General features: G+C 36.6%; 1 long non-coding RNA gene across 1 annotated transcript; it reads left to right on the top strand.

Moving 5' to 3' along the window:
• The first annotated feature begins 11,492 nt into the window (after positions 1–11,492).
• Positions 11,493–23,765, top strand: LOC147342508 (uncharacterized). Its single transcript, XR_015157850.1, has 2 exons — positions 11,493–13,746; positions 13,925–23,765. It is a non-coding gene; the product is annotated as an uncharacterized LOC147342508 (long non-coding RNA).
• The last annotated feature ends 3,394 nt before the right edge of the window (positions 23,766–27,159 follow it).

Consider the following 27,159-nt stretch of genomic DNA (forward strand, 5'->3'; position numbering starts at 1 on the left):
TACTTGGCCACAAAAAGAATGAAATAATTCCATTTGCAGCAATGTGGATGAACCTAAAGATTGTCATACTGAGTTAAGTCAGACACAGAAAGATAAATATCATATGATATTGTTTATATGTGGAATATTAGAAGAGGTATAAATGAACTTATTTATGGAACAAACATAGAGTTACAGAAGTAGAAAACAAACATATGGTTACCAGGGGATGAGGGGGAGGGATAAGTTGGGTGATTGGTATTGATATATACACACTGTTATGTGTAAAATAGATAACCAATAAGAACCTGCTGTACAGCCCAGAGAACTCTACTCAATATTCCGTAATGGGGTATATGGGAAAAGAATCTTAAAAAAAAAAAGAGTGGATATATTAATAAGTATAATTGATTCAATGCAAGGAGACACAAGAGACGTGGATTTGATCCCTGGGTAAAGAAGCTCTCCTGGAGGAGGAAATGGCAACCCACTCCAGTATTCTTGCCTGGAGTATCCTATGGACAGAGGAGCCTGGCAGAACCAGAGGAGTCCTTAGGGTCACAAAGAGTCGAACATGACTGAGCACGCACATAGCTTATTCACTTTAATGTATATCTGAAACAAACACAACATTGTAAATAAACTATACTCCAATAAAATTTTTAAAAAGTATAAAGTGAGTAATACAATGTCTTGTGCTTATTAAGTGCTCAAAATGTTTGTTTGTTAGTGTTAATAGTTTAAATATAGTAATGCAGTGAGAGAAACGACATTATGACAAAACTGCCTCATTCAGTAGTTTTAAAAATGATAAAAAGATGAAGACATAGTTATGCATATAAAAAACAAGAAAGTTACATCAACATCTGATTTTGTATCCAAAATAGGTTGTTCTTTCCTCTGTAATTTTTATAAATAATGACTGTAGCCACATACTCTAACTCTCTCATATATCAGGGAAACTTGCAGTTCAAAGAAAACTAGGAAATGGTTAGTCAGGTATAGTATCCTTCATATAGCCCAAGAAGAAATGGGGACCCTAAGACACTGAGTAATGTTCCTCATGATACATTGCCAGTTAGAGTTTTCTCCTAAATACCTAAGCCTGGTGCAGCTTGCTGCTGCTATCTAAGCTTGTCTTGTTGATAAGATTTTTCAACTTTCAAATATCCCAATCCAGTGAAACTGCCATTAATTCAATGGTCTTAAAATCAACTGAGGATATCTCTGGCCTATGCTTTGATGAATATAGCATGCAGCATTTTCAAAGTGATTCTTCTCCTTGATTATGTTTTTGGAGATTATTTTGGATATATAACACCATTCTCTCAAAGAGAGGGAGCTTGCATTATGCAGTTGACTGACAAGAAATGATTTTAAATTGCCTCATAACAAGCAATTTAAAAGGAGTTATTTTGAATACAATGAGCCTTTCAATAAGGGTTTGGTGATATAGAATGAAAAGAGAAGCTGTACGTTGATTATATATATAGGATAAAGACAAATCAGGTATGAAAAACATATCTGATGTTCTTGAAAGAATCATCTTATTTTAAAAATACTATTTGGTTAATGTTTTTAATATGAAAGTCACTCAAATATATGTAATTAAGTGATCTACATAAACAACCCTAAGGGGCACTGTGTTCATATTTTCATTGTTGTTTCTCCCACCAGCTCCCACCACCAAACCTGTAATATGTATTTTCCCTGGATTTCTTAAGAAAACAAAGTATAGTTTAACAACTAGAGTCTTATATGTAATAAATAGAAAAAAAAAAAGGATTCTATATGGAGATAATATGAATTTGTGCCCCAGAATCGCCATTTTCTCTCTTTTTTTTTTTTTTGTTATAGGTTACAGTAAACCTATAACATTGTTTTGGGTATACTGTATAATGATTTGATATTTGTATATGTTGCAAAATGATCACCACAATAAGTTACTGTTAACCAAGTCAGAAAGTGAAAAGTAAAACAGAAGTGGGGGTGGGGAATTAATTTGGAAGCATTTTGTATTGAAGAGTTTGGGACATTTAGGGGACATATAAAATGGAAAACTTAAAATTATCAGTGCAGCGTAAATTGTGAGCACTAAAATTGAACACAGGGAAGTCATGATCAGATTTGTATTTTAATTCCTGGGCACTTGGGAGAGACTAAACTGGCACCAGAATTCAGGAGGCAGAGATGACTGAAGCAAGTGGCCTCAGTGTCGTAGTGGTGATGGAGATGCAGAAAACCTTCGGAGTTATTAAGATGTCATTGAATATTAAGATAAAGTGTTATAGATGAAGACGTTACAGTCACTGTTTCAGTAACAAAGGTAAACAAAAGGGACAGGAATGGCCTGTCTGCAAATTGCTACTTTAGAAGGTTGGGCAGGGATGGTATTATAAAAGAAGGCAAAATAGGAGAGGGAGAATCAATTAGTCAGAATATGTAGTTACACGTGCAGAAACCTCCCTTTAAACTAGCTTATACACATACACGAATAAGATAATTCATTGGAAATGTACTGGAGTCTTTGACAAAACCAAAGGAAAAGCTATGGGAAACATGGTATCTCTAGATACTTCAAAGATTAGAACTGGAGATTCAGACACTGTCATCTCAACTTGATTCCTTCTTTATTTGCTCCTATTGAATTAAAAAAAATATATGATTAAAAGCATAGGTCCAGGAATTTCAGGTCCAGATATATTTCCTTCCATGATTCACTGGGGCAAGGGATTTTCCTCTCCCAGTTTGTAGGTGAACCAGCCTTGCTCATATGCCTGCTCTTTGAACACATTTCTGAAACTAAAGATAATTATGAATAGTGAGTGCTGTATGGGTTGAATGGCCCATACCTCTAGTGGGGTTGAGGGGCCTGTGATCCAGACGGAGTAAGTGCTAGACAGACAAAACAAAGATTGTCAACTGCAAGGTTTGTGAAATAGAGATCAAGAATTCTGACTGAGAAATACTGAGACTAAAGGAGTAGTGAGATAACTGAGTAGAATTGTGTGATGGTGGTGGAATCAAGAGGAAGGAAATGTTGGCCTTGCACCCAGGGAAGAAACTGATGTAAGATGTAGTCCCCTGGATGCACTAATTATATCCTTGATGATTTCTGTGTAGCAAACCGCTTGACACAACTTTGCATTAAGAACATGGATCTCTGTGTTAGGTGTTAAAAAGGTTATATGAGGGAACGAATGGAGACAATTGAGGAAGAGTTAGAAGGCCATCAGTGGTGTTTTTTAGCAGGCAATGTGCTGATTTAGCAAATTCATTATCTTCAAAGCATCTCATTACGAGTCCTATCCCCAAATGGAAAGGCCCATCCAGATAACTTCTGAAACCTGCTTTCAGGAAATCTGTGTTGTTTCCACGTCCATGAAGCAAGGAACAGCAGACCTGTTCTTTGGAAGATATTGTACTAAAGCAGTGCTAAATTTTACTTGAAATTTGACAAGTTAGTCCACTTATTTTCAGGACCCTCAATTCATCATTTGTGACAAATATCTTTTACTCTTTATTTTATCCCTACATTTTTTAGTCAAGCTCTAAACCAGACTGTAAATTCACTGTCTCTCACACATTACTAAGAACGTTATTTCTACACAGTTGCTACTCTTTCAATGGTGGTGTTTGAATACTAGGGTCATAGAATTTTTAATTATCATTGAATTCTTTCATGACATTCTGCTGTCTAGTCAAAACAAAAGATTTGAAAGCATAGTAGTATTGGACTAGAGGACTTGTTCACTAACTCTCTCTGTTCAGTGAATAAAGTGTCTCCTTTTATGATAGATGTTGTGTGAGAAATATCCCATAAATATGTGAGAAAATTAATGACTTGCCCTGTTTGAATATCTTTGTGGTACTATTTGAGCCTGCCAACCAAATTCTAGCCAGTTTCGTATCGTAGATAAGTATCTTGGTACTCAGAACACAAGGAAAAATTACTATAGTGATCTTTTTATGTACTTTTATATTTTCCATACGTCAGTCTGCTGGACTCTGGAGACCAGCACACACTAGACCGTCTTGAAAATGCAGCACATATTTGAGGAAAGACTCTTGCATCAGAAAAGTGGAAAAACAACACAAAGAAAGAATGTAGGAAAGAGAGAGCGAGCCTCAACCGAAGAATTACTCAGACGTGAGGAGAGAGACAAAGAAGGGGACCCATACCTGAAAAGAGACATGGGAAACTTAGAGTGAGCTCAGAATTTTTAAGACTTTTGTAAAAGCAGTTACAGACTATAGCTAACCAAAATCACAATAAATTAAATATCTTATTGATACCATTCTAAAACTATATGAAATGAATAATACTAATTAGATTCCTATACTGTTGTCTTTTCAAAATGTTTTTTATTCAGTATTCATGGATTCATTTATAGGCTTCACATGTTTGAAGCAAAATCTCCTGAGATGTAATGTTAAAAATGATAACAATAACATCCTAAAGAAAATAAAGGAGATGGTGATAGTTTCTGAAGCACCATTATTGAAAACAACTGACTTCTTTCTAGGCATGCAAGAATATGGAAAACTCAACAGTAATTTTCCAAATGCTGACTGCAATCTAACAAGTAAAACTTATTTTACCAAAACCGATACATATTCTTATTTCTTTGCAGACCTAAATATCTATCCCATGGTTAATACCACATTTATAATTAACTTGAAAGTAATAAAAATGTATACTTGTGTGAAGGAGATACCATTTTATGACAGAAGAGTTCATTTAAAGCCTCCAGATACTACGTGACTCTCTTTAATACCATTAAAAATTAAATCAATAAATCATGTTGTCATTCCCAATCATAATAATCATATGATATAACAAAAAGCCTTCTTTAAATTCTGAGAAAATTAATATTTTATGTCTTAATTCATACTGTATTATGTTCTTTACTAAAGTTCTGGTTTGTACGTTTATTTACTTAAATTGAAGATAACTTTTTGGTGTTAGATTTTTTACCAAAAGAGAAAAGATTTAAAGAGGACAGTGCAGGATATTCCAACGTTAAAATTATATTAGATTTCAAAGAGCTCTGTAATTTTAAAAAATTATAGTAAAACTTTTAGTATTTGAACATTGATGTTTCAAGATAAACTTATTTTTTAATTGATGTATATTTGATTTATGTTGTGTTAGTGTCAACTGTAGCAGAGCAAAATCAGTTTTATGTACACATATATATACATACTTTTAATATCGATAAAAATGTATACTTTTCAGATTCTTTTCCCTTATAGATTATTACAAAATTCTGACTATAGTTCCTAGTGCTATATAGTCGATCCTTGTTGTTTGACTATTTTATATATAGTAGTATATATATGTTAATCCCAAATTCCTAATTTATCCCTCCCTTCCCTTTCCCCTTGGTAACCGTAAGTTTATTTTCTATGTCTGTGAGTCTGTTTCTGTTTTGTAAATAAGTTCATTTGTATCATTTTTTTTGATTCCACGTAAAAGTGATATATGATACTTGTCTTTCTCTGTGTGATCGACTTCACTCAGTATAATAATCTCTAGGTCCATCCATGTAGCTGTAAGTGGTATTTTTTATGGTCAGGTAATATTTCATGGCTTATGTATACATACCACATCTCCTTTATCCATTCATCTGTTGATTGAAATTTAGGTTACTTCCACATCTTGAGTATTTTAACTAGTTCTACTGTGACTATTGAGGTGCATGTGTATTATTTTAACCCCTGTCCCATCCAGGCCGGCCCATAACACTAAGCAGAGTTCCACGTGCTATACTATAGGTTTTTGTTGGTTATTCATTTTAAATATAGCAGTGTGTACATGACCTTCCGAAAGTCTTTTAACTGTCCCTTCCCCCCAGTAACTATGACTTCATTTTCTAAGTCTGAGTCTCTTTCTGTTTTGTAAGTAAGTTCATTTGTATCATTTCTTTTTAGATTCCAGATATAAGGGACGTCGTATGACATTTCTGCTTCTCTGTATGACTTCTTTCTCTCAGTATGACACTCTCTTGATCCACCCATGTTGCTGCAAATGGCCTTATTTCATTCTTTTTAATGGCTGAGTAATATTCCATTGTATATATGTGCCACATCTTCTTTATCCACTCCTCTGTTGATGGACATTTAGGTTGTTTCCATGTCTTGGCTGTTGTAAACAGTGCTGCAAAGAATGTTGGCACACATGTATCTTCCAGGACGTGTTTTTTTCTTGGATATACACCCAGGAGTGTAATTGCAGGGTCATATGTTAGCTTTATTTTTAGTTTTTTTTAAAGGACCTACATACTGTTCTCCATAATGGTATACCCATTTACATTCTCACTGACAGTTCAGGAGGGTTCCCTTCTCTGCAGCATTTGTTGTTTGTGGATTTTTTGGTGATAGGCATTCTGACTGGCTTGAGGTGATCATCTCATTGTAGTTTTCGCTTGCAGCAAGGAAACCCAACCAGTCCATCCTAAAGGAGATAAGTCCTGGGTGTTCATTGGAAGGACTGATGCTAAAGCTGAAACTCCAATACTTTGGCCACCTCATGCAAAGAGTTGACTCATTGGAAAAGACCCTGATGCTGGGAGGGATTGGGGCCAGGAAGAGAAGGGGACGACAGAGGATGAGATGGCTAGATGGAATCACTGACTCGATGTACATGGGTTTGGGTGAACTTCAGGAGTTGGTGATGGACAGGGAGGCCTGGCATGCTGTGATTCATGGGGTCGCAAAGAGTCAGACAGACTGAGCGACTGAACTGAACTGAATAGTGATGTTGAACATCTTTTCATGTGCCCATTGGCCACCTGTATGTCCTCTTTAGAGAAATGTCTATTTAGGTCCTCTGCCCGTTTATAGAGTGGGTTTTTTATTTTTATGCTATTAATTGTCATAAGCTGTTGGTAAATTTCAGAGACATCCCTTATCAGTCACATCATTTGAAAATATTTTCTCCCAATCTGTGGGTTGTTGTTTCATTTTGTTTATTTATTTTTTTACTTAATTTTGTTCTTTTTAAGATTATTTTAATTGGAGGATAAATTACTTTACCCATTAGTATTGTGATGGTTTTTTCATACATCAGCATGAATTGGCCACAGGTAAACATGTGCCCCTCATCCTGACCCCCTACCGCCTCCTTTACCACCCTGTCCCTCTGGATCGTCCCAGAGCACTGGCTTTGGGTGCCCTGCTTCGTGCATCAAACTTGCACTGGCCATCTATTCTACAAATGGTAATGTACAGATTTCCATGCTATTCTCTCAAATCATCCTACCTTTGTCTTCTCCCACTGAGTCGAAAAGTCTGTTCTTTACATCTGTGTCTCCTTTGCATCCCTGCATGTAGGATCATCATTACCATCTTTCTAAATTCCATATACATGTGGTAAAATACAGTATTTGTCTTTCTCTTTCTGAATTGCTTCACTCTTTATAATAGGCTCCAGTTTTATCCACCTGATTAGAACTGACTCAAATGTGTTTCTTTTTATAGCTGAGTAATATCCCATTGTGTATATGTACCACAACTTCCTTATTCATTCATCTGCCAATGAACATCTAGGTTGCTTCAATATCCTAGCTGCTATAAATAGTGCTTCAACGAACATATGGTGTACATATGTCTCTTTGTTTTGTTTATTGTTTCCTTTGCTGTGCAAAATCATTTCAGTTTAAGTAGGTCCCATTTGGTTATTTCTTCTTTTTTTCTTTTATTTCCATTATCCTGGAAAATGCATTGAAAAAGATGTTTCTGTGATTTTTGTCAGAGTGTTCTGGCTATGTTTTCCTCTAATAGTTTTATAGTGTCCAATCTAACGTTTAGGTATTTAATCCATGTTGAACTTATTTTTGTGTGTGGAGTTAAATGATCTAATTTCATTTTTTTACATGTGGATATACAGTTTTCCCAGCACCATTTGTTGAATAGACTGTCTTTCCAACATTGTGTAGTCTTGCCTCCTTTGTCATAGATTAATTGACTATAGGTAAATGCACTTATTTCCAGGTTTTCTGTCCTGTTTCATTTATTTATATTTCTGTCTTTGTGCCAGTACAATACTGCTTTGATGACTATAGCTTTTTCATGTAATCTGAAGTCAGGGAGCCTGATTCCTCCAGCTCCATTTTTCTTCCTCAAGATTCCTCTGGGTCTTCAGGTCTTTTGTGTCACCATCCAAATTTTGAGATTTTTTTGTTGTAGCTCTATAGAAAATGTCATTGGTAATTTTATAGGGATTGCATTGAATTTGTAGACTGCCTTGGCTTGGGCAGCATGCCATTTTGACAATATTGAGTCTTCCAATCCACAAACATGGTGTGTTTTTCAAACTATTTAAATCTTCTTTGGTTTCTTTCATCAGCATCTTATAGTTTTCACAATATAGGTCTTGTGTCTTCTTCAATAGGTTTATTCCTAGTAGGTTTATTTTTGATACAATGGTAAGTGTAATTGCTTCTTGAATTTGTCTTTCTGATCTTTCATTGTTAGTGTATAGAAACGCAACAGATTTCTCTGTATTAACTTTGCAACCTGCAACTTTACCAAATTGATTGAGATCTAGTAGTTTTCTGGTAGCATCTTTAGGATTTTTTGTTTATAGTATCATGTCATCTGGAAACAATGACAGTTTAACTTCTTTTTTTTTTTAATCTCAGTTTTTTTTATTTATTTATTTACTTATTTTACTTTATAATATTGTATTGGTTTTGCTATACATTGACATGAATCCGTCATGGGTGTACATGTGTTCCCCATCCTGAACCTCCCTCCCATCTCCCTCCCCGTACCATCCCTCTGGGTCATCCCAGTGCACCAGCCCTGAGCACCCTGTATCATGCGTTGAACCTGGACTGGTGATTCGTTTCATGTGTGATAATTTACATGTTTCAATGTGATTCTCCCAAATCATCCCACCCTCACCCTCTCTCACAGAGTCCAAAAGACTGTTCCATACATCTGTGTCTCTTTGGCTGTCTCACATACAGTGTTATTGTTACCATCTTTCTAAATTCCATACATATGCATTAGTATACTGTATTGGTGTTTTTCTTTCTGGCTTACTTCACTCTGTATGATAGGCTCCAGTTTCATCCACCTCATTAGAACTGATTCAAATGTATTCTTTTTAACAGCTGAGTAATACTCCATTGTGTATATGTACCACTGCTTTCTTATCCATTCGTCTGCTGATGGACATCTAGGTTGCTTCCACGTCCTGGCTATTATAAACAGTGCTGTGATGAACATTGGGGTACACGTGTCTCTTTCACTTCTGGTTTCCTCAGTGTGTATGCCCAGCAGTGGGATTTCTGGGTCATAAGGCAGTTCTATTTCCAGTTTTTTAAGGAATCTCCACACTGTTCTCCATAGTGGCTGTACTAGTTTGCATTCCCACCAACAGTGTAAGAGGGTTCCCTTTTCTCCACACCCTCTCCAACACTTATTGCTTGTAGACTTTTGAATAGCAGCCATTCTGACTGTCATGAAATGGTCCCTCATTGTGGTTTTGATTTGCATTTCTCTGATAATGAGTGATGTTGAGCATCTTTTCATATGTTTGTTAGCCATCTATATGTCTTCTTTGGAGAAATGTCTATTTAGTTCTTTGGCCCACTTTTTGATTGGGTCGTTTATTTTTCTGGAATTGAGCTGCAGGAGTTGCTCATATATTTTTGAGGTTAATTCTTTGTTCTTTGCTTCATTTGCTATATTTTCTCCCATTCTGAAGGCTGTCTTTTCACCTTGCTTATAGTTTCCTTTGTTGTGCAGTGCTTTAAATTTTAATTAGGTCCCATTTGTTTATTTTTGCTTTTATTTCCAATATTCTGGGAGGTGGGTCATAGAGGATCCTGCTGTGGTTTATGTCAGAGAGTGTTTTGCCTATGTTCTCCCCTAGGAATTTTATAGTTTCTGGGCTAATGTTTAGATCTTTAATCCATTTTGAGTTTATTTTTGTGTATGGTGTTAGAAAGTGTTCCAGTTTCATTCTTTTACAGGTGGTTGACCAGTTTTACCAGCACCACTTGTTAAAGAGATTGTCTTTAACCCTCCTTTGTCAAAGATAAGGTGTCCATAGGATTGTGGATTTATCTCTGGGCTTTCTATTTTGTCCCATTGATCTATACTTCTGTCTTTGTGTCAGTACCATACTGTCTTGATGACTGTGGCTTTGTAGTAGAGACTGCAGGTTGATTGCTCTTTTCCAATTTGGATTTCCTTTACTTCTTTTTCTTCTCTGATTGCAGTAGCTAGGACTTCCAAACCTATTTTGAATAGAAGTGGTGAGAGTGGACATCCTTGTCTTGTTCCTGATCTTAGAGGGAATGCTCTTATATTTTATTGAGTATGATGCTAGCTGTAGGTTGTCATATATGGCCTTTATTATATTGTGGTATGTGTCCTCTATGACCACTTTCTGGAGAGTTTTTATCATAAATGGGAACTGAATTTCATCACAAACCTTTTCTTCATCTATTAAGATGATCAGATGGTTTTTATTCTTCAGTTTGTTGATATGGTGTGTCACATTGATTGGTTTGTGAATGCTGAAAAATCCTTGCATCCCTGGTATAAATCCCACTTGATCATGGTGTATGATCTTTCTAACATATTGTTAGTTACAAATTGCTCATATTTTGTGGAGGATTTTTGCATCTATGTGTCATCAGTGATATTGGACTGTCATTTTCTTTTTTTGTGGTATATTTATCTGATTTTGGTATCAGGGTGATGCTGCTAAGTCACTTCAGTCATGTCCAACTCTATGCGACCCCATAGACGGCAGCCCACCAGGCTCCCCCATCCCTGGGATTCTCCAGGCAAGAACACCGGAGTGGGTTGCCATTTCCTTCTCCAGTGCATGAAAGTGAAAGTAAAGTCACTCAGTCGTGTCTGACTTTTAGCAACCCCATGGACTGCAGCCCACCAGGCTCCATGGGATTTTCCAGGCAAGAGTACTGGAGTGGGGTGCCATTGCCTTCTCCGTCAAGGTGATAGTGGTCTCATGAAATGAGTTGGAAGTTTTTCTTCCTCTGCAACTTTTTAGAACAGTTTCAGAAGGATAGGTGTTAACTTTCTATAAATGTTTGATAAGATTCACCTTTGAAGCCGTCAGGTCCCAGACTTTTGTTTGTTGGGAGGTTTTAATCCCAGTTTCATTTTCAGTGCTTGTGATTGGTCTGTTCATATTTTCTATGTCTCCCTTATTCAGTCTTGGGAGACTGTACCTTTCTAAGAAGTTGTCCATTTTTTCCAGATTGTCCATTTTATTGGCATACAGTTGTTCACAGTAGTCTTATAATTCTTGTTATTTCTGTGGAGTCAGTTATCTCCTTTTTCATTTCCAATTTGACTGATTTGAGTCCTCTCACTTTTTTTCTTGATGAGTCTGCCTCATGGTTTATCCGTCTTGTTTATCTTTTCCAAGAACCAGCTTTTAGTTTAATTGATCTTTGCTATTGTTTTCTTTGTCTCTCTTTCATTTCTTTCTGCTCTGATCTTTATGATTTCCTTCCTTCTACTAACTTCAGGTGCTGTTTGTTCTTCTTTCTCTAGTTGTTTTCAGTGTAAGTTTAGGTTGTTTGGGATTTTTCTTGTTTCTTGACATAAGATTGTATTGCTATAGACTTCCCTGTTAGAACTGCTTTGCTGCATCCTAAAAGTTTTGGACCATTGTGCTTTCATTTTCATTTGTCTCAAGGTATTTTTTAAATTTCGTCTTTGATTTCTTCAGTAATCCAGTGGTTGTTTAGTAACATATTGTTTTCGCCACATTTGTGTTCTTTTTTTTTTTTTTTTTTTTTTTTGAGTTTATTTCTATACTCATATCATTGTGATCAGAACAGATATTTACTATTATTTTGATTTTCTAAAATTTACCAAGGCTCGTCTTGTCGCCCACCATGCAGTCAGTCCTGGAGAATATTCCATGTGCACTTGAGAAAAATATGTAGTCTGCTGCTTTAAGATGGAATACTCTATAAATATCAATTAAGTCTAACTCATCTAAATTGTCATTTAAGGCCCCCGTTTCCTTAATTGGTTTTCTGTCTGGATGATCTATTGATGAAATGGAGTAGTGTCCTTCTTTGTCTCTATAACAGTCTTTGTTTTAAAGTCTACTTTGTCTGTTATGAGTATTCCTGCTCCAGCTTTCTTGTGATTTCCATTTGCATGAAATACCTTCTCCCATCCCGTTACTTTCAGTCTGTAAGTGTTGGTAGATATGAAGTGGGTCTCTTGTAGACAACATATATATGGGTCTTATTTTTGTATCAATGCAGCCAGCCTATGTCTTTTGGTTGGTGCATTTAATCCATTTACATTTAAGGTAATTATCAATATGTCTGATCCTATTATCATTTTGTTAATTGTTTTGAGTTTATTTTTCATCAGATCTTTTCCTCCTCTTGTATTTCCTACCTAGAGAATTTCCTTTAGTATTTGTTCTAAAGCTGGTTTGGTGGTGCTGGATTCTCTTAACTTTTGCTTGTCTGGAAAGCTTTTGATTTCACTATGACATCTGAATGAGAGTCTTGCTGGGTAGAGTATTCTTGGTTGTAGCTTCTTCCCTTTCATCACTTAGAAATTATCACGCCATTCCCCTCTGGCTTGTAGAGTTTCTGTTGAGAAATCAGCTGATAGCCTGATGGGAGTTCCTTTATATATTATTTGTATTTTTTCCCTTGTTGCTTTTAATAATTTATCTTTGTGTTTGATTTTTGTCAGTTTGATTACCATGTGTCCCTCCTGCCTGGCTCCCTGTATGCTTGCTGGATATGGCTGAATGTTTCCTTTTCCATGACAGGGATGTTTTCAGCTATTATATCTTCAAATATTTCTCAAGTCCTCTCTCTCTCTCTCTCTTCTCCTTCTGGGATACCTATAATATGAATATTGGTGCATTTAATGTTTTTCCAGAGGTCTGTTAGGCTGTCTTTATTTCTTTTCATTCTTTTTTCTATATTCTGTTCTGTAGCATTGATTTCCACCATTATGCCTTCCAGGTCACTTATCTGTTCTTCTGCCTCAGTTAATCTGATACTGATTCCTTCTACTGTCCAGTTCATCTCTGTCTGTTCTTTAGTTCTTCTAGGTCCTAGGTAAACACTTCTTGCATGTTCTCAACCTTTGCCTCCGTTCTTTTTTCAAGATTCCGAATCATCTTCAGTATCATTATTCTGAACTGTTTTTCTGGGAAGTTGCCAATCTCCACTTCATTTAGTTCTTTTTCTATAGTTTTATCTTGTTCTTTGATCTGGGACATAATCCTATTTCTTTTTATTTTGGATAGCTTTCTGTGATTGTGGTATTAGTTCTGGAGGATGATGGGATTGTAATTTTATTTCTTCTGTCTGCCCTCTGGTAGATGAGAATAAGAGGCTTGTACTAGTTTCCTGGTGGGAGGGGCTGGCTGTGGGAAAACCTGGGTCTTGCTCTGGTGGACAGGGCTGTGCTCAGTAAAACATTAATCCAATTGTCTGCTTATGGGTGGGGCTGTGCTCCCTTCCTGTCAGATGTTTGGCCTGGCATTCAAAATGCAGTACTTGGGTGCAATCTCAAAAATAACAGAGTGATCTCTGTTCATTTCCAAGGCAAATCATTCAAAATCAGAGTAATCCAAGTCTATGCCCCAACCATTAATGGTGAAGAAGCTGAAGTTGAATGGTTCTATGAAGACCTATAAGACCTTCTAAAACTAACACCAAAAAGAGATGTCCTTTCATCACAGGGGACTGTAATGCAAAAGTAGAAATCAAGAGATACCTGGAGTAACAGGTAAGTTTGGCCTTGGAGTACAAAATAAAACAGGGCAAATGTGAACAGAGTTTTGACAAGAGAACACACTGGTCATAGCAAACACCCTTTTCCAACAATACAATGTGTAGGGATGACTCTACACATGGGCATCACCAGATGGTCGGTATTGAAATTCGATTGATTATATTCTTTGCAGCCGAAGATGGAGAAGCTATATACAGTCATTAAAAAGAATGCCAGGAGCTGACTGTGGCTCACATCATGAACTCCTTGTTGTAAAATTCAGACTAAAATTGAAGAAAGTAGGGAAAACCATTAGATCATTCAGTTATGACCTAAATCAAATCCCTTAAGATTATACAGTGGAAATGACAAATAGATTCAAGGGATTAGATCTGATAGACAGTGCCTGAAGAACTATGGACTGAGATTTGTGACATTGTACAGGAGGCAGAGATCAAGACCATCCCCCCAAAAAAAAGAAATGCAAAAAGGGAAAGTGGTTGTCTGAGGAGGCCTTACCAATAGCTGAAAAAAGACAAAGCACTAAAGGAAAAGGAGAAAAGGAAAGATATACCCATCTGAATGCAGAGTTCCAAAGAATAGTAAGGAGAGATAAGCGAGCCTTCCTCAGTGATCAATGCAAAGAAGTAGAGGAAAACAATAGAATGGGAAAGACTAGAGATCTCTTCAAGAAAATTAAAGATACCAAGGGAACATTTCATGCAAAGATGGGTACAGTAAAGGACAGAAATGGTATGGACCTAACAGAAGCAGAAGATATTAAGAGGTGGAAAGAATACACAGAAGAACTATACAGAAAAGCTCTTAATGACCCAGATAATCACAATGATGTGATCATTCACCTAGAGCCATACATCCTCGAGTCCAAAGTCAAGTGGGCATTAGGAAGCATCACTATGAACAAAGCTAATGGAGGTGATGGAATTCCAGTTGAGCTATTTCAAATCCTGAAATATTATGCTGTGAAAGTGCTGCACTCAATATGCCAGCAAATTTGGAAAACTCAGCAGTGGCCACAGTACTTGAAAGGTCAGTTTTCATTCAAATTTGAAAGAAAGGCAATGCCAAAGAATGTTCAAACTGCCACACCATTGCATTCATCTCACACTCAAGCAAAGTAATGCTCAAAACAGTATGTGAACTGAGAATTCCAGATGTTCAAGCTGGATTTAGAAAAGGTAAAGGAACCAGAGATCAAATTGCCAACATCCACTGAATCATAGAAAAAGCAAAAGAGCTCCCAAAAAAATCTACTTCTGCTTTATTGACTATGTCAAAGCCTTTGACTGTATAGATCACAACAAACTGTGGAAAATTCTTAGAGACTTTGAAATACCAGATCACCTTACCTGCCTTCTGAGAAATCTGTATGCAAGTCAAGAAGCAACAGTTAGAACCAGGCATGGAACAAGGGACTGGTTCCATATGGGAAAGGAGTTCAACAAGTCTTTATATTGTCACCCTGTTTATTTAAATTCTATGCAGAACACCTGATGCTAAATGCCAGGCTAAGTGAAGCACAAACTGGAATCAAGTTTGTGGGAGAAATAGCAGTAACCTCAGATAATCAGATGACACCACCCTTAAAGCAGAAAGTGAAGAGGAACTAAAGAGCCTCTTGATGAAAGAGGAGAGTAGCAAAGTTGGCTTAAAATTCAACATTTAGAAGACCAAGATCATGGCATCCAGTCCCATCACTTCATGGGAAATAGATGGGGAAACAATGGAAACAAAGAATTTGTTTTGGGGGGCTCCAAAATCGCTGCAAATGGTGACTGCAGCCATGAAATTAAAAAGATGCTTGTTCCTTGGAAGAAAAGCTATAACCAACCTAGACAGCATATTAAAAAGTAGAGACATTGTTTTGCTGACAAAGGTCCATCTAGTCAAAACTATGGTTTTTCCAGTAATCATGTATGGATGTGATAGTTGGACCATAAAGAAAGGACAACACCAAAGTATTGATGCTTTTGAACTGTGGTGGTGGAGAAGATTCTTGAGAGTCCCTTGGACTGCAAGGAGACCAAACCAGTCAATCATAAAGGAAATCAGTCCTGAATATTCATTGGAATGACTGATGCTGAAGCTCCAATACTTTGACCACCTGATGCGAAGAACTGACTCATTGGGAAAGACCCTGATGCTGGGAAAGATTGAAGGCAGGAGGAGAAGGGGATGACAGAGGATGAGATGGTTGGATGGTGTCACTGACTTGATGGACATGAGTCTGAGTAAGTTCTGGGATTTGGTCATGGACAAGGAAGCCTGGTGTGCTGTAGTTCATCAGGTCGCAGAGTCAGACACAACCGAGCGACTGAACTGAACTGACTGAAGGTTGTCTTTTTGTTTACGGTTTCCATTCCCTGGTGGCTCAGACGGTAAAGCATCTGCCTGCAATGCAGGAGACCCTGGTTCGATCCCTGGGTCAGGAAGATCCCCTGTAGAAGGAAATGGCAACCCACTCCAGTACTCTTGCCTAGAAAATTTCATGGATGGAGGAGCCTGGTGGGCTACAGTCCATGGGGTCGCAAAGAGTTGGACATGACTGAGTGACTTTACTTTCACTTTGTTGTGAAAATTTTTAATTAGGTCCATTTTTTAAAACTTTGTTCTTATTTTCATTACTCTAGAAGACAAATCATAAATAATATTGCTATGATTTATATCAAAGAATGTTCTCCCTATATTTCCAAGCATTTTATGGTATTAAGTCTTACATTTTGATCTTTAATACATTTTGAGTTTATTTTTGGATATGGTGTTAGAGAATATTTTAGTTTCATTCTTTTACATGTAGCTGTTCAGTTTTCCAAGCATCATTTATTTAAAAGCATCTTTTCTCTGTTGTATGTTCCTGACTTCTTTGTTGTAGATTAGTAAGCCATAAGTGCATGGATTTATTTCTGAGTTTTCTGTCCTGTTCCCTTGATCTGTGTCTGTTTTAGTAATACCATACTGTTTTGATTGCTGTAGATTTGTAGTATTGTCTGAAGTCAGGGAGCCTGATTTCTCCTGCTCCTGATTTCTTTCTCAGAATTGCTTTGGCTGTTTTGGGTTTTTTGTTTTACCATACAGATTTTAAATTTTTTGTCTAATTCTATGAAAAATGACATTGGCAACTTAAGAGGGGTTGCACTGACTCTCTTGATTGCCTTGGGTAGTATGTTCATCTGAACAATAGTGATTCTTCCAATCCGAGAACACTGTATATATTTTCATCCGTTTGTGTGGTCTTCGATTTCTTTCATCAGTGTCTTATAGTTTTCCAAATTTAGGTCTTTTATCTCTTAAGGTAAGGTTTATTCTTAGGCATTTTATTCTTTCTGATACAGAATAATTTATTCTAAATGTGTAAAAATTTTTAATTGTAGGAAATAATGATCATAATACATGAAATTTGCAAAAAGCTTTACACTTTTCAAAGGATTGAGGGGCATTTTTCATTGTTCTCAGGAATGTCGTTTATTTATACATGTTCTTAGATCTGGCAGGAATAGATATTTTTCAGGTGAGGAAAGAGCTTGTATCGGTTATCTGACAAACCAAGCTGCAGACAAGTTCTGCAACTCTGAATTATCATTTCCTTATACTATATGTTTATATAGCTTTTGAGTTTAAAAAACAACATTTGATCTGAATTATATTGCTAAAGATGCAATGTATTCTTTGTTATCCTGAACATTCTTATTTTTAAAAGATTGTAAAATATTTCCTGTCTCAAAAACATGGACATTTCCTCTGTTGTCTTCCTCCAAAATCCTTGCTTTACTTTGTGGCCACATTCAAATCGGATAATAATTAGTTGTTTACATAGTTTCTCTCTTGCTAAAAGTAAGATATAAAAGACTGCAGCCAGATTCCTACTGATGTCATTGTGATAAACAGGAAAATGCCATGTATACTTAAAAAACAAAACACAACAGTTGATAGTACTCAAACCCAAGATGACCTTGATATTACGATAGACATGATTTAAAAACAGGTATCTTTGATGTCTCAGTGGTAAAGAATCTGCATGCCAATGCAGGAGACATGGGTTTGATCCCTGTATTTGGAAGATCCTCTGGAGAAAGAAATGGCAACCCACTCCAGTATCCTTGCCTGGGAAATCCAACAGAAGAGCCTGGCAGACTACAGTCCATGGGATCACAAAGAGTTGGACATGACTTAGTGACTAAGCAACATCAATTATAAATATAGTTAGAAACTTAAATAAACAGAATGAGTTAATGTATAGGTAATTTTACCATAGAAACCATAGAGAGAAGGCAAATGGAAAATCTAGAACTTGGAGGGTACAACAACTGAAAAATAAACCAGTTGATAAGGGTTAATGGAAGACAGAAGAAAGTATACTTGAAAATGTGTGCTTGGGTGCCAAGTCGCTTCAGTCGTTTCTGACTCTTTGCAGCACTGTGGACCAGACTGTAGCCTGTCAGGCTCCCCTGTCAGGGGGATTTTCTGGGCAAGAAAACTGGTGTGGGCTGCCATGACTTCCTTCAGGGGATTTTACCAACCCAGAGATCGAGCCTGTTATCTCTTAAGTGTCCTGCATTGGCAGGCGGGTTCTTAACCACTAGTGCCGCCTGTTGAAAATAGGCCCATAGAAAATTATAAATCTGAGCCAAACAAAGAGGAAAATGGTAGACAATGAGCAGAGTGTCAAACATGGGGCATGATATCATGTAAATTAACATAAATCATAGTCTCAGAGAGAAGGAAAAAATAGAAAAAATAAAAGCCCTATATTTTTTGAATTTTGAGAAGGGAATCAATTTCCAGATACAAAAACCTAGATGATAGCTAAGAAGAAGAAAGAAAGAAACACACATACACACACTCAGGCACATTGTATACAAATTATGATCTCATTAGTGCAAGTCGCTCAGTCGTGTCTGACTCTTTGCAACCCCGTGGACTGTAGTCTATGAGGCTCCTCTGTCTGTGAAATTCTCCAGGCAAGAATACCATACTGGAGTGAGTTGCTATCACCTTCTCCAATGGTTGCAGTTGGCTATTGTTATTGATATCTAGATGAGGTCATTATAGAACTGTAAGACAATAGAATGGTATTTAAAAGTCTACTATCTACCTAACGTAAAGCCAACATGAGTTCAATGGTAGAGTGTTAAATAAACGTTTCAAAAAGAGAGGAGAGAGAAAAGGACATATCAAACCACTAATTTAAGAAGAAAGATATGTTAAAATAGGGAATTAGGCCCTTAAAATCACCTCAAGGTTTGGAGGCATCAGATCAGATCAGTCGCTCAGTCATGTCCGACTCTTTGCGACCCCATGAATCACAGCACGCCAGGCCTCCCTGTCCATCACCAATTCCCGCAGTTCACTCAGACTCACATCCATCGAGTCAGTGATGCCATCCAGCCATCTCATCCTCTGGCGTCCCCTTCTCCTCCTGCCCCCAATCCCTCCCAGCATCAGAGTCTTTTCCAATGAGTCAACTCTTCACATGAGGTGGCCAAAGTACTGGAGTTTCAGCTTCAGCATCATTCCTTCCAAAGAAATCCCAGGGCTGATCTCCTTCAGAATGGACTGGTTGGATCTCCTTGGATGCCACAAAACATCAGAGTTAACATATAGTGTTGACAGTGCTTTCCTGAAGTCAGATCTCAAGAGAATCCAGGTTATATTAATACAGTAAAAATGCTTAACAAGTTAGTCAACTATTCCCTATGATAGGAAGCTTATTCACTTAGACTGGATTATGGCATTCTCACTACTGTGATAGAAAAGTAAACTCAACTTCATCAATCAGTATGTTAATTGGGGAGGCAATATAGTGTTGGGTAAAGTATAATTTTTGGTTATAGACAATAGATGTAAACGTCAGTAATATCACTTCCGAGCCCAGTGATGTGGTACAACAAAAACATCAAAATAATATAGAAAATAATAATCTTTATTGAGTAAGGCACTGTTCTTTTTTATTTAATAATTTTAATTTTGTTTATCTTTTGACTGCACTGGGTCTTCATTGCTTCACAAGTTTTTTCTAGTTGTGGCAAGTGGGGGCTACTCTCTAGCTGCAGTGTGTGGGCTTCTCTTTGTGGTGGCTTCTGTGGAAAAGGGCTCTGGGGCATGTGGGCCTCAGCAGTTGTGGCCACTGGGCTCTTGAGCACAGGCTCAACAGTCGTAGCACATGGGCTTATTTGTTCCACGGCATGTGGGATCTTCCTGATTCGGGATTGATCCTGTGTCTCCTCAATTGGCAGGCAGACTCTTTAACACTGAGCCACCAGAAGAGCCTCTAAGGCTCTGTCCTTGGTGTTTACGTATACCACTGTATTTTATTTTGTCAGAGAGAGGGAAATTCTCCACCTCTACCCATCTTGTGGTTAGACTGATAATAAAATTGATACAAGACTGATTAACAGGAGAAAAAAAAAAGTTTAATTAGCGTACCCAAAGTTCTCATGGAAATAAGACCTAAGTGGCCAAAGGAGGCAACTTTTATATTTTTTAGACAAAGAAACAATAAATTTGAGAGAAATTGAAAAGACAAACAATTTTGGGTGCTCAGTTAGTAAGGAATTTAAGCAAAGTTTGGACTTGGGTTGAAAATTAGTAGAGAGGTTTGTTTATATAATGAGGTTTGTTTATATAGGTCTCTCAGCTCTGCTTTCTGTCTCTCTGATAATGCCTTTCTGCCTCCCAATACAGGAAGGGCACCTTTCATGAGGGAGATATATTTTTTGCTTTCAGAGAGAGAGAAAGATCAGGGTCAAATGTCCTTCTTTGATCAGTCACTTCTTAAGTAATTTTAATTCAAAATAATCAATATGTATTGAAGCATATTTTGAAGTGGCTGCCCTTGGCCCAGTTTTCGTAAAAACTGTATGAGATTTTATTTTGTCCTCAGAGTATTTTTCTTATTTCCATTTTGCTGTTGGAAAACAGACAATTTAAAATTAATTCCATTAAATTTAGGGACCTTTATCGATCATTTCTACAGGGTTGGCATTAGGGAAACATGAGGTATTAGCACCAATATTATTACCACCAGTCTACCTATATGCTTTAATAATACTCCTTTATGATTAGTGACTCAACAGCAACGACTACTACTTTTTACTATAACTGTAACTGCTACAACAATCACTGTACTTACTGTGTGCTAGGCATTGTGACACACACTTTTATAACAATTTCAGTCATTTAGTCTTTATAAAAACTCAATGCATAAGTTCTATTGTTATTCTCATTTTATTATTCAAGACCTGACTAGGTAATTCCTCGATGTTCTGCACATAATAAATGCTAGAGTCGGGGTTAAACCTCTATATAAATTCACCTGTATTTTATTAATAAAAGGTCTCTGTGGTGATGAGAATGATGATGATAATGAAGATGAGGATGAACATTCTACAAGGTTTTTACTGATGACAGAATTTTCCTGCTTCAGTTCCTGAACTTAAAGTCAAGAACCCAACAATTACACCCATCCAGTATGGAATTAATAGTTGAGATATTAATTTGTAAAAGTAACAAAATCCATGCCATAACTTTTAAATACTTTTGTCAAACTGCATTCAATGCTTATTTACTGCATATTATTCTAACAAACTGAATTATAACATTTCTCTATACACATAATAGATTAAATTATTAGTTTGTATTGGAGAAATACATGGCTTCCCTGGTGACTCAGTGGTGAAGAATTTGCCTGCCAACGCAGGCACACAGGCTCAATCCCTGGGATGAGGGAACCCACTCCATTATTTTTGCCTGGAAAATCCCACGGACAGAGGAGCCTGGCTGGCTACAGTTGATGGGGTTGCAGAGTCAGACACGACTTAGCTAGTAAACAACATTGATGCGGTTATTGTAATGTCAATAGAAAAAGAAAATGGCAATCTCACAGAAAGGAAATAAAATACAGTTGCCAAAATTTATAATGCATCACAATGTATAAGCCAATACCTTCAATTAATTTAGCCATCAGTGAGGTCATCACAATAAACCAATGATCATGCATAGTGTCCAAGGTGAGACTTCCCAGAATAGTTTAAAATATGTATACATTTTAAAATATGTACACATTCTAAAATTTGAACACATTTTTAAAGAACACAACTCACACAAAACACTCAGGGATTTATCTTTCTATTGGCTAATTATTTTAGCATTAAATCTTAACATGGTTTTAACACAGATAGCATGCTATATTGGGCAAAGAGTGAAAAATTGAGTCTCGGTCTACAGTTTCTGACAACTATTGCTATGTGCTCAGGGTTTGTTCTCAGTTGCTCAGTCAAAGGGTCTTTTGTGACCCTTCAGGCTATAGCCCACCAGGCTCATCTGTTCATGGAATTTTTCAGGTAAGAATACCGCAGTGGTTTGCCATTTCCTACTCCAGGGGATCTTCCCAACTCAGGGATTGAACCCCCATCTCCTGCATTGGCCCTCAGATTCTTTACCACTGTGCTACCCGCGAAGCCCCAACTATTACTATAACTTTAGCCATAAATACTTTAGTAATCTTGGGCATAGATTAAACTCACTTTAAAACATCTTGTCTCTGATACTTTATATTTCTATTGTACTTTTAGAAAATGCATAGAGATAGGAGACTATTTAAAGCTTGTTAGATAAATTAAAAATCTATGTGTAAGATAATGGCCATACTCTAATGTATTACTATTGTGGATGCAATAAAATAATCTGATATATTTCCAATTATTCGTCCATAGAAATTTATAGATACAGCAAATAACATTCTAGGAATCACTTCAGAAGAGGGGATTAAAAATGTATTTCTTCAACCTTAATGCCTTTTAACATTATGCCTTAATCTCAAGGTTGTTGTGATTATCTATGTACCTATTTATCTATTTATTTACTTATTTATCTGCTGTTTTCTTTGTAAATATGGGCCTGTTGCATAGCCTCCATACTCATTTATAGAAAAGATTAAAACTATAAATCATCACAACTCATAAGCTGCCTATTTAGAGCTGAACAGCAAGCATAGCACCAGAACTGATGGAGATTTATGAATCTCAGACAGCTGCTCTCACCCAACTTCAAGATGATAAAGGGAAAGGAAAGATATCGAATTAATTTGGTGTCCATGGATAACACTTATGTAAACAGATGGGATCAGCTACCTGGAGGGCAAAACCTCTAGGAAAAGGAAGATACATGAAGAGAGTGTGTATTGACCCTTGTCTGTTCTACATGTTGAAATCCCAGGTCTGTATGCGACCTAATTGAAGACACTTGCTTTTTTGAGTTTTATCCAACCAGGTCCCTGGTGGTTCAGTGGAAAAGGATGCCTGCCAATGCAGGATACCTGGGTTTGATCCCTAGGTCTGGAAGATCCCCTGGAGAAGGAAATGGCAACCCATTCTAGTATTTTTGCCTGGAGAATTCCACCGAGGCTGGCGGGCTACATTCCATGGGTTCGCAAGAGTCAGACATGACTTAAAAACTAAACAACAAAACCAGCCAATAATAATTTTCTATTCTTCTAATCTTTAGTAGATATTATGCCTTATACCATACCCAGGCATATATAACAGGTCATACCTTTTGGTGCTTAAATAAAATTTCAAGCCTTTTAGAAAGAATTAGGAGTTTTACTTTATTCGCCTAGCACACAGTATCTAGTTGTTCCAAACATTTTTTAGCCTTGCTGAGTCTTGTAGAGTGGAGATGACTTTTGAAAACAAGTCACTCAATGGTTTTCTATTGCATAGAAAAGTGATTTAGATTTTTTTTTTCCTTAAGTAGGTATTTTTTCTCTAAAAAATCCCTTAGAAAACATTTGATTATATGAAGTAGATAAAATTATACTAAAATAAATAGACTTGAAGTTTAAAAACACTGAATGCCTACATTTGTATTCATGCAGTTTTTAAAGAGACAGAAAAGAGAGATGGTTTTCATCAGCAGTTGATCAGAGCTTCTTAAGTTTATGTGAAACAAAGAATTTAGCTCAAGGTAGAGAAGGAAAAAGAAAAATAGCAAGTTGATTTAAGTGGAAAATGAAATAACAGGTTAGTGCTAAGTCATAAAACAGGCATAAAATATGAGCTATACTATTTACCACATTTGTTACATTTATTACCAAACATGTCTTGTGTTTGTTTACCTATGTGCTATACAAATATGTATCTTTTTAATTTCAAGGTGGTAAAAAACAAAACAAATTGAAAACAGAAGAATTGTTATCATTTTATAATATATATTGGGAAAGAAAATACAAGACCTATTAATCATTGTAGAATAAATATTATAATTTAATAATTTTGCTTCAACTTGATAAACCAGCTTTGTCCTACTGGGTTAGAAATATTCTGCAGTTTTCAATATTGTTAACAACGGAAAACAAATGAATGACAAAGTATTTGAGAAAGCAAAATATATCTTAAGGTCTTGGATACTATAGATGGGATTAGATATTTTAGAGGAAAATTTATGATATCTGGTCATGATGACCAGATGATAAAAAAAAGGTAGCAAAATAATCTGCTATTATTTCTAAGGGTGCATGAAATTGGCTTCCCTATTGAAAGTGACAGTTAAAAGCAGTTAGAGTTTTAGTAAAGACATGATGAGGAAAACAAATGTCCTTCCCCAGGCCAGAGTAAGAGAATGCCACAGACTCCTACCCGAAATGATATGCTTTCTCAGGTGTAAAAATGAAGTATGATATAAACCTTCATGGAAGAATCTTGGCATAACATGGATATAAAATGTGGCACTGTAAAATGTTAATCCATAGTACAGAATTTAGCTCACATCATAGTCACAGTATTGTTCAATAGTGTGTCCTAGTATAATGTAATAAGCACAAACAATCATCTATGTCGCATTCTTGCCAAAATGTTTATCATGAGTCTGTTCAGAAGGAAACAACGGACGGATCCAGAATTTGCCAAGATAACTACAGTAATATGACATGAGCCAAGATTAGCAATGTGATTGATTTAAAAAGCTGAGTTCATTAGAACTTAGAGACATAATAACTAAATGCAAACGGGTACATACTGATTAGATTCTAGATTTTTTTAAAGGGCTATGAAAGATATCTTTGAGAGAATGGCAAAATAAGCTTTCAAAAATGGATTTCATTTAGATAGTCCATCAAATTGTTAATTTTCTTAGGTCTGATTATGATAGTGTGGCTATGTAGGAGAATGCTTTTATTGTTAAAATATGTATTTTGAAGTATTTAGTGATGAAGTGTTATGAAATTTGAAATTCTTAATGGTTTAGAGCAAAAAATGAGAGAGGAGAGGGGAAGGAAGACAATATGGAAAGGATGAATGGGGAAACAGAGATAACACATGTGGAAGTGTAGAATTATGCTCATTGATAAATCTAAGTAAATGTATTTCCTTTCTATATTCTTCTACATTTGAAGAATTTGCCAAGTTAGATGAGATTAGATATTTTAGAGGAAAACTTATCACATCTGGTCATCTTGATTTAAAAAAAAAAATAGATAGCAAAATAATCTGTGTAAATGTGATATGAAAGTTTGTGAAATTACTGTTTTCCTAATAAAAAATGAGTGATTGTTTTATTTATAACTGAATTTCTCAGTTCAATAGTGTTAAATATGCCTCTTTTTTTAAGGGCAAGAATGGGTGGAGTAGAGGAACTTGGAGTTAAATAGCTCAGTGGTGGCTTTAATAATGAAAGTTAATGTTTAATATGTACTTATTATGCACCTATAATAAGGGTTTTTGTATAGATTTGGTACCAGGAATGGCTCTTGAGAAACAGACTTTTAGGATGAGTCTCCTGAATTTGTTCTAGGGGCTATGGAATTGAATCTCAAATGTGACTTGATTTAAAGATGCCAGTGATTCTATTTCCAGTAGTAAAGAGAGCACGGGTAGTCCAGAGAGTGATCTGGCAGTAGAGCTGTGAAAAATATCACCATCATTTACTCCTAATCAACCACTTACAAGATGCAAATAGCCGAGTAATTGTAAATATATTTTTGAACGTTTTGTCAAACTGATGAATATAATGAGATTGGATGTGGCTGGTCAGTGTGGGAAAAGAAAAGGATGAAATCAGGGATTTGACTTCCCAGCTCAAACACTGCACTAGTGACCCACAGTCTTCTGTATGTAGGAGAACCTGTCTCCTGTAGCCAAAGAGCAAGATTGCTGAAAATCAAGCTGCGAATCTCATCCTGTCACTGGCTGAATATCAATGCAACTACAACTCCCAGCCTTTCAGGGTGTCTACTGTAAAGTGAGGCCATTGCCGAGGAGGTAAGGGATCCTGAAAGTTGTAATGAGATGTGTGGAAAGACCCTAATGAAGCTGGGGACACTGATCCTCTGATTTCTGCAGTCTTTTTTTTTGCAAGTGAAAGCAGCCTCTCCACCTTGTGTGGAAGTCTGGTTCTATTTCTCTGAGGAGCCCTGGCTGATACAGTTTCAAAACTTTTTATTGAATTCAATGGAATACTTTTCTTAACTTCTGTAGAAGTGATGAAAAAGGTTTCCACATGTAACTCAGATGTTAGGTAGATTTCCTTGATTTGGGGAAATGTGGTTAAAATTGACCAGTGACCCAACTCTGTGCTTTCAGGGTTTACTTCTCTTTATTTCTGTCTCCCTCCTTGCTTTAGTTTTTTTCTCACAGTATCTTAATTTGGATCTGTGGCAAACCAAATGCAAAATTCAGTACATTTGCTTTTTTGTAAGAAATTTTACTATTACTTAGTAATTAAAGAGTTAAGGCTACAGAGAAATGAAACAGATTTTCTAACACATCTACCACCTTTTGTGCTTTCCTTATGTTCCTTTTGATTTCTTTCTTATTCTGTTCTGTCTCAGTTGGTCCTAGGGGCTACACAAATAAAAATCTCCTCCATGAATAAAGATTGCGTCTTTCTTCTTTGGAAACCTTGGTATGAATATCTTTCCAGGCACCAGAGGAATCACTTCCCAGTCAAAGCGTCTTTTAACAAAAGCAGTTGTCGTTGCTATTGTTCAGTTGCTAAGTCATATCTGGCTCATTGTGACCTCAAGGACTGCAACAAGCCAAGCTTCTCTGTCCTCCACTATCTCACAGAGTTTGCTCAAATTTATGTCCATTGAGTCAGTGAGGCTAGCTAAGCATCTCGTCCTCTACCACCCCCATCTTCTTCTGCCTTCAATCTCTCCCAGCATCAGGGTCTTTTCCAATGAGTTAGCCCTTCATAGCAGGCAGGCAAAGTATTCGAGCTTTAGCATCAGTCCTTCCAATGAGTAGTCAAGGTTGATTTCCTTTAAAGTAGACTGGTTTTATCTCCTTTCTGTCCAAGGGTCTCTCAAGAATCTTCTCCAGCACCACAATTTGAAAGCATTAATTCTTTGGCATTCAGCATTCTTTATGATCCAACTCTCACTTTATGATCCAACTCTCACATCTGTACATG

This window comes from Bos grunniens, chromosome 29 (genome assembly GCF_055505025.1).
Source record: "Bos grunniens cultivar Pamir isolate PY7600 chromosome 29, Bosgru_T2T1.0, whole genome shotgun sequence".
Classification (NCBI taxonomy): domain Eukaryota; kingdom Metazoa; phylum Chordata; class Mammalia; order Artiodactyla; family Bovidae; genus Bos; species Bos grunniens.